Raw genomic sequence first — 8,142 nt, 5'->3', positions numbered from 1 at the left:
CACCTGATGACGTCCCTCACCTACTGCTGCCTTGCTCCAGCCAGAGCCCGGGTCCAACAGAGCCCACCTCCATCGAGGCTTCCCAGCGCAGGAGCAGGCAGAACTGAAAGCTTTTCCTCGCTCTCAATTTTCCTTGACATCTGTACCAACACTGGGACTCCCTGTTTGCTCTACCACCTGACTTTTACCCTCATCTACCCCACTCAAGGTCAGTGTTATGGATTGGCACTGAGGTGCCTGCATTCCCCAAAGGCACCTGGAGCACAGTTGAAAGCCCTTTTTTCCACCCTTGCACAGCAGCAAAATATACACCTTGCCCTTTGGATTTCTCAGGGTTTTGCCTGAACACACCGAAAGACACCTGGAAGATGTCCTGGTTTCAGCTGGCGTAGAGTTCGTTTTCTTCTCAGTAGCTGATGCAGTGCTGTTTTGGGTTTAGTATGAGAATAATGTTGGTAACACACTGATGTCTTTAGCTGTTGCTAGGGAATGTTTACACTCAGTCAAGGACTTTTCAGTTTCTCAGGCCCTGCCAGCGAGAGGGCTGGAGGGGCACGGGGAATTGGGAGGGGACCCAGCCAGGACAGCTGACCCAAACTGGCCAAAGGGATATTCCATAGCATAGAGCATCACACTCAGTATATAAACTGGGGGAGTTTGTTGGGGGCTGCTGATCGCTGCTCAAGGACTGGCTGGGCATTTGTCAGTGCATGGTGAGCAATGCTATTGTGCATCACTCGGGTTTTGGGTTTGCTTTTGCTTTTGTTTTCCCCTTTTGGATTTTATTCCTCTCTCCATCTCTCTCCCCTTCTCATTGCAATTATTGTTGTTATTATTATTAATATTATTATCATTACATTTTATTTTATTTTAAATTTATATTTTATTTTATACTGATTTAAATTGTCCTTATCTCCATTGATGAGTTTTACCTGCCTTCCCAAATCTCCTCCACATCCCTCTGGTGGGAGAGAGTGAGTGAGCAGCTGCATAGTACTAAGTTGCCAGCTGGGGTTAAACCATGACAGTCTTTTTTGGTGCCCAATGTTTGGCACAAAGGCTTGAGATAACAACAGATCTGACTAGAGTGTGTTAAAACAAAACTGTTGTAAGTACTTATTGTATTGGTTTAGTAATCACTGGCCACAGTGCAGGTTTCTTTGCTCTCATAGTCGCTACCCATGATCTCAGGGTTGCATTATGTACTTTACTTGCAGTATGTGTTCCCTGTTGTGCTGTTTATTGCCCGTGAAGCCTGGGCTAAAGTTATCATTGTGTTTTACTCTGCAGCGCTGGCTTCCGACACGATAGACTCGCTTGTCGTGACATTAATCAAGCCTGTGTGCTCAGCGTTGCAGTTACCGCTGCACTTCGGGAGTCATCTGGTGGGGAACACTAACAATTGCACCTTCAGCTTCTCATTTTCAGAGTCGATCTATGGGTAGGGACCTACAGCATCCCCCTTCTCCCCTGAGATAATTACAAAAGCATTTAAGACTTTTGAAATGTTTTAATATCCTTGGGATGTTGGAACAAGCATAGTGCTGGCCCTGATCCTATTGCTAGGAATACTGAACGTGCTTTTGACCTTTTGGACCTCGTTGAGAATTAGGCAACTAGTATTCCAACCCCTCCAACAAGTCCTGTGGGTCCTCTGGCACTCAGCTACTCCAACCCCTGCAAGGAGTGATGCAGAGGACCAACCCATGCCAGTATCAGTCATCCCTATACATAAGAAGAAATGGACATCAAAGACAGCTTGTTCAGTAAAGGTGGACGAAGCAGGGCCACCACAGGAACAGGAGGAAGAGTCAGAACAAGAGGTAATCGCTCAACCCCTATCCCTGAATGAGCTGTGGGATATACCAAAAAAACATTCTAGCCATCATCCCAGTGACCACGTTATCACCTGGCTGCTTCAATGCTGGGATAATGCAGCTAATAGCTTGGAATTAAAGGGTAGGGAAGCCAAGCAGCTGGGATCACTTTCTAGAGGAGGGGGCACTGACAAGGCAATTGGAAGAGGGACACATCCTCAGCCTCTGGAGGCCACTCCTGTCAAGCATGAAGGAAGGGCATCCCTTCAAGGAGGATATGACATGTCACCCAGGCAAGTGGACTGCAATACAGAGAGGTATCCAGGGAATTAGCTCTGAAAGAGATGACTTATTATGGCCTGAATAGCATGCAGTTACCCATAGACCCCAACAAAGTCCCATGCACGTGACCCACGTGGCAGGAATTTGTATGGAGTGTACCCCTGTAACATGCCAGCTCATTGGCAGAAATGAGCTGGAGAGACAAAGCGTCACCGACACTGGATGAAGGGGCTCGCCAACTCTGGGAATACTGAAGGTAACACCTCTGCCTCCCTTATCTTGGCTGTGGAGAAAATGGTCCAGCAACTCAACAATGATAGACTTTACTCCTCACCTGTACAGACCCGCATCTCAGCTATGAACAGGTAAGCACCATTCTGCTCAAGAGGAGGAATACAGGAGGTACACAGCACAGGGTACCCTGCGGTTTTACTGTGGGACCGTGGGGGAACATGAGGAGGTGGGATGGAAAACCCACTTCAACCCTGAAGGCATGAGTACGTGAATTGCAAGGGAAAAAAATTACAAAGAGATTCTTCCAGGAAGGCCGCTGCTCCAGTCTCCAGTGGGCAGTTTCCAGACAGAATGATAGGGCTGGTTTTACTCTCGATCCTATGAAAAGGAATTCTAATACATTTTTGCAAGATGTGAGTGGGCAGAACTACTCCATGCTACAGCCATTCTGAATGGGTTGCCGCCCTGGTGGAGAATCCTACAACCAGGACTAGAGGGGCCCTGCCTCCAGCCACATGGAGGAGAGGGACAGCTGGGTTTAGTGGACTGTGTGGATCAGATGGCCTGGCACGTCAGACACACATAAAGCCCTAGCAGATACCAGTGCACAGTGTACCCTAATGCATCAAGCTATACAGGAGCAGAACCCACTTGTGTTTCTGGAGTGAAGGGGGACCCCAACAGCTAACTGAATTGGAGGTTGAAATAAGCCTGACTGGGAATGAGTGGCAAAGGCATCCCACTGTGACTGGCCCAGAGGCTCCGTGCATCCTTGGCACAGCCTTATGTAGCCAGTGCAAAAGACTAACGGAGAGTGGAGACTAACAGTGGACTATCATGGCCTGAATGAAGTCATGTTGTCAAGCCAGACATGCTAGAACTTCAATACAAACTGGTATCAAAGGCAGCCAAGTGGTATGCCACCACTGATATTGCAAATGTGTTTTTCTCACTCCCTTTGGCAGCAGAGTGCCGGCCACAATTTGCTTTCACTTGGAGGGGCATGCACTACACCTGGAATCGGCTGCCCCACAGGTGGAAACACAGCCCTACCATCTGCCATGGTACTCTGTAGCATAGAACATCACACCCAGTATAGAAACTGGGGGGAGTTGGTTGGGGGCCACTGATTGCTGCTCAGGGACTGGCTGGGCATCAGTCAGCGGGTGGTGCGCAACTGTATTGTTCGTATTGTGCATCTCTTGTTTGGGTTTTGGGGGGTTGGGTGTCCCCCTTTGGGATTTTATTCTTCTCTCCCTCCTTCGCATTACAATTGTTGTTGTTGTTACTATTATTACATTTTATTTTAATTATTGAATTGTCTTTATCTCCACCCATGAGTTTTACCCTTTTTCTCGAATCTCCTCCCCACCCCACCAGGGGAGTTGGGGAATGAGCAGGCAGCTGCACGGTACTTAGTTGCCAGCTGAGTTAAACCACGTGGTGCACATCAGATGGCCATCATGGAGCACTGGATGTGGGTTACTGGTTTGGGTTAGGTGTGTGGTAAGGTTTAGAGATGAGCATTGAGTCAGCTGGAGAACAGAAGGATACACTGAGGTCCTCGGGGGAAAAAGAAAGGCAGTCAGATGATGCAGGTAACAGTGGATTGTAGAGGGGTTGCTCAGCATCAGTGAAATGCTCTCAAGACAATGCTTTGCTGAATGGCACCCAGGGAAGCTGGAATGCCCTGAAAGGTACTTGGATGTTCTGCCTTCTCTGAGAGGGCGCTTGATCTCTCCTGGGCTGTTACTTTTCCCAGTCACAGCAACAAGTATCACCAGGAGCACTCTGGTGAGTACTGTAGGCACTCAAATGTCCCACCGACAGGTACACAGAGGAAGCTGAACCATCCTGGGGGACAATCTGAATACCCCAGACAGCATGTGATGGCACTCAGTGGCCCTTGAACGTCACCAAAAAGCACTGGCATGTTCCCCAGCTCTCATAAGAAGGCATCTGGAGGACACCAAACAGACCCAGAAGCCACTGAGAGGAGTCTGGGTAGAACACGAAGGCACTAGGAGGAGTACAGGCAGCACAGAACGACACCCAGAAAGTAACTGATGGCCTGTTGACACCAGTGAAATGCACTCCGGAGACTGCAGGGTACCATTGGATCCTAGACTGCTCCCAAACGGTCCCAGGGAACTTGAACTGCACTGAAATGCCCTCAGAGGCTGCTGCACTGGAGAGAAAGGCACTCACGGAGGCCAGAGGCTACACTGAAAGGAACGCGGGGGGCCCTGCATTGCACTCAGCCGCACTCTGTTGGTACCAACAAGCACAAAGAGGCCCTGGGAGCACACAGAAAGGCACCTGGAGGGTACAGAGCTGCCCTGGAGGACATTTAGCTGACCATAGCACAGAAAGGAAATTGGTGTTACAGCAAAAGAGATTCAGGGGGACCCTGGGATGCACAGAAAACCACAATACTCTGCTAGCACCAAACATACTCAGAAAACACTGGAGCGCCCTGCAAAGCACTTGGAGCCCCCAGATCCCACAGAGAGAGGCATCATAAGGATGCTGAATGGCCCTAGAGGACACTTGGAATAATCTAGGCAGACAGACAACACTGGTGGGCCCTAAACAGAGTCCATCATATGCTGGATAGGCAGGGCTTCAAACTCCCGAGTAATTGTACAGATCATTGACAGACATTGCTTTGAGCTAGTGCAACTGTGACACTTGCCCAGTAAGATATCAATAGCCACATTCTGCAAAACAAACTGAATTCACCATTTCTTCTGAATCAAATTTTGCAGAACATATTTAGGAATATTAGCACAATGTTCTAATATTAAGAATTTTGAACCCCTGACCCTTGGGCCAGGATCTCAGCAGGGACCAGTGATAATAACGTCATCCACAGAGTGGATTTCCCCCACCATTTATGACGTGGGGAAATACTGCAGACTTCCAAATGCTGGGCTACCAGCCCATGACAAATCACAGGGCTCGGTAGATACCCCTGGGCCACAACTGTGAAGGCATGCTGCTGATGCTCCCATGAGAATGCCAGTTGCTCCTGTGATTCCTTAGCTGTTGGAATGCTAAACAAAGCATTAGCTGGATCTAGCACAGGGTGCCATGGCCCAGCTGTGGTTTCACTTAGCTCAGGGAGCGTGACCATGTCAGGCATGAGGGCTGCAAGTGTGGGGCAGCCTGATTTAAGAATCAGCAATCAACTTTCTCCAGGACCCACCAGGGAACAACACCAGCCTCTGCTAGCTGTCCAGTTATCTGGGCAATCTTTGTACTGCTTGGATGCAACCAGTCAGAGGGGGGTGTTCCGGGAGTCCAGAACAATGGCAGCCACAAACACCTTTTCCAGAATCATAGTATGAAACGCAAAAGAGTAGTTCTGCCAACATCATGAAAGTTTTACCTTCCAACAAATAATATATTGCAATACTTTAGCTACCCACATTTTTGCTATAAAAGGTAGGTAGGAATCTAATTGTAATATCAAAGAGATTTCACAAACAGGTTCTTCTGCCCCCAAAGACATAAATTTCCTTGAATCTATCGTTTGGATATTGGGATGGGTCTCCAGAAATTAAAGTGACCTTAGCCCCTCTGTCCATTACAGCTAACACCCACTGCTGGTTATGATGGCTCCAATGTATTTTCAGGGGAATACAAGGGCTGTTATCTCTCTGTGGGGGTCCCAAAAACCTGTTGCATCTTGAAGGTGCAACATCTAAGAAGAAACCACATCTAGTTGGTCCATGTGAGTTTTGTATGTTTTTCCAGTGAGCCACGGAGGCAAGATCAGATTATTACTTGGTCCTGGTGTACTCTCCCTCTCTTCACTGAAGGCGGAGGAAGGGAGTGGAGGGTGTAGTTGGTCTATCTATTGTTCTAACATCCTTTTGTGATCTCTTTTTTCCTTGCAATTGCTTATATTTTTCCCATAAAAGTTAGTTTTCCCATCAGTTCTGTCCTTTTGGGACTCCAGACAACAATACAGCTACAAACATATCCTTTCAGGTAACTTTTTTCTTTTGCAGTTTTCCACACAGTGTAATATCCTCTCTTCCCTTTCCACTTGTATCCTCCTAACTGCCCTCATGTGACAATTACATCACCGACAACTTTTGCCTGGGCAGCTCCCAGAAGTGTTATCATGACCCCGTTAAGATGAAGAAGTGCTCCAGCTTAACAGTCTGGGTTGAATTGCTGAAGTAAATATCTCTGAGTCAGGTTTAGTGAAAGCAAGACTGTAAACATCCTGTTTAATATCTAAATCACTCAAATACTGCCTCCCTGTCACGTCACATACACTTACATTCAATATTCTACCATTCAAATCAAACTGGGGGGGGATGCTGTAGCTTTGCTTCCCCCCACAACTACTCCCAAAGAGAATAAATCACACTGCCATTTGCCTGTGTCCCTTTTAAGCATTGAGTTACCATTAGATACTGGGAAATTGCTCCAAGATGCATCAGTTGTACCCTGTTCCCTTCTTGGTCCTACCCTTGCAGTTGCAGTTCTCATTATTTCCCCCCAGGTTTAGCATGGAATCACAGAATGGTTTGTGTTGGATGCAACCTTCAAAGATCATCTAGCCCAACCCGCCCCCCACCCCCACGGAAGGGAGTAACTTTCACTAGATCAGGTTCCTTTGATCAGGTTGCCCTGTCCAACCTGACCTTGAACACTTCCAACAATAGGCCATGCGCAACTTCTCTGGGAAACCTGTCCCAGTGTCGTATCACCCTCATCATAAAAAGCTTCTTCCTGATGTCCAAACTAAACCCACCGTCTTTCAGGTTATAACCATTCCTATGTTTCCTCAATATTAACAACTACAGTAACCGAAACTGTTTTGCAGAGTTCTGGGGCAAAAACATTTAGCCCTACCTGTTTCAGTAGTATCTGCTGTCTAAATGTTAAGAGCACCAAGTGCAGCTTCCGAATCCTGCACTTGCTTTAATAACCATCCCCCTTTATCTGGTAGCAGCTGAATGTTCACTGTAACCAATGCACTCTGCAAGAACAAAATAGAATCCAAAGCCTGAGGGTGCTTCCCAAGCCAAACTCTCTGCCAACAGAAAGCAAGCAAGTCAGAAGTTTTAAAATACTAATCTTACGCCATAGTAATTTGTATTTTGATACTGTTCTGCAATCTCCAAAAGCATTTAAATGCCATTCAGTGTGATTAAATAGGTTTTTAGCAGAAAATAAGCTAGCCATTATTGTAGTTTAGGAAAGATGCAAGGACACAGAGCCTCTCTTTTTATGGAACAGGTAGTCAAGTGATTTGGACAATCCTGACATCTCTCAAAGCACCCAACATTCAACCTATTTGCACGTTTCTTTCTATGCTAGCAGGGACAACAGTTCTGACTATTTTGAGATTCTATTCTGAGCTCTAGGCAAACAGGGATTTTGATAATAAGAACTATGGAACACAGTTGTTGGCAATTATTAAAAAAAACAAACAGGCAGTTTATTTCATCGTAAATGAACTTTCATGGCTAGATCACTCTCACTCCACAAGGCCAAGAGAGACCACCAGAAATAGCCACGTTATTTAAAAAGGTCAAGCTGGTTGTGCACTGTTCCATCTTAGGCAAATTACTTTCTGGGTAAAAGACAGGCACAATCTCAGGTAAAAACTGAGCATCTCCAAATGCAGAAGGTTGTATTACCTTAGGGGTGATTGTCTCATATGTGGCTTAAAACAACTAGCCTGTGCCTAGGCTGAATTCCCTGCCTTGACCCGTTTTCCTAAACCATCGAAATATTTTGCATTTCTGCTGTGAGGGGATACCATATTCTGATACCTGTCATGAGT

The sequence above is a fragment of the Falco naumanni genome, chromosome 5 (assembly GCF_017639655.2).
Source record: "Falco naumanni isolate bFalNau1 chromosome 5, bFalNau1.pat, whole genome shotgun sequence".
NCBI lineage: Eukaryota > Metazoa > Chordata > Aves > Falconiformes > Falconidae > Falco > Falco naumanni.
This window is presented reverse-complemented; position numbering follows the sequence as displayed.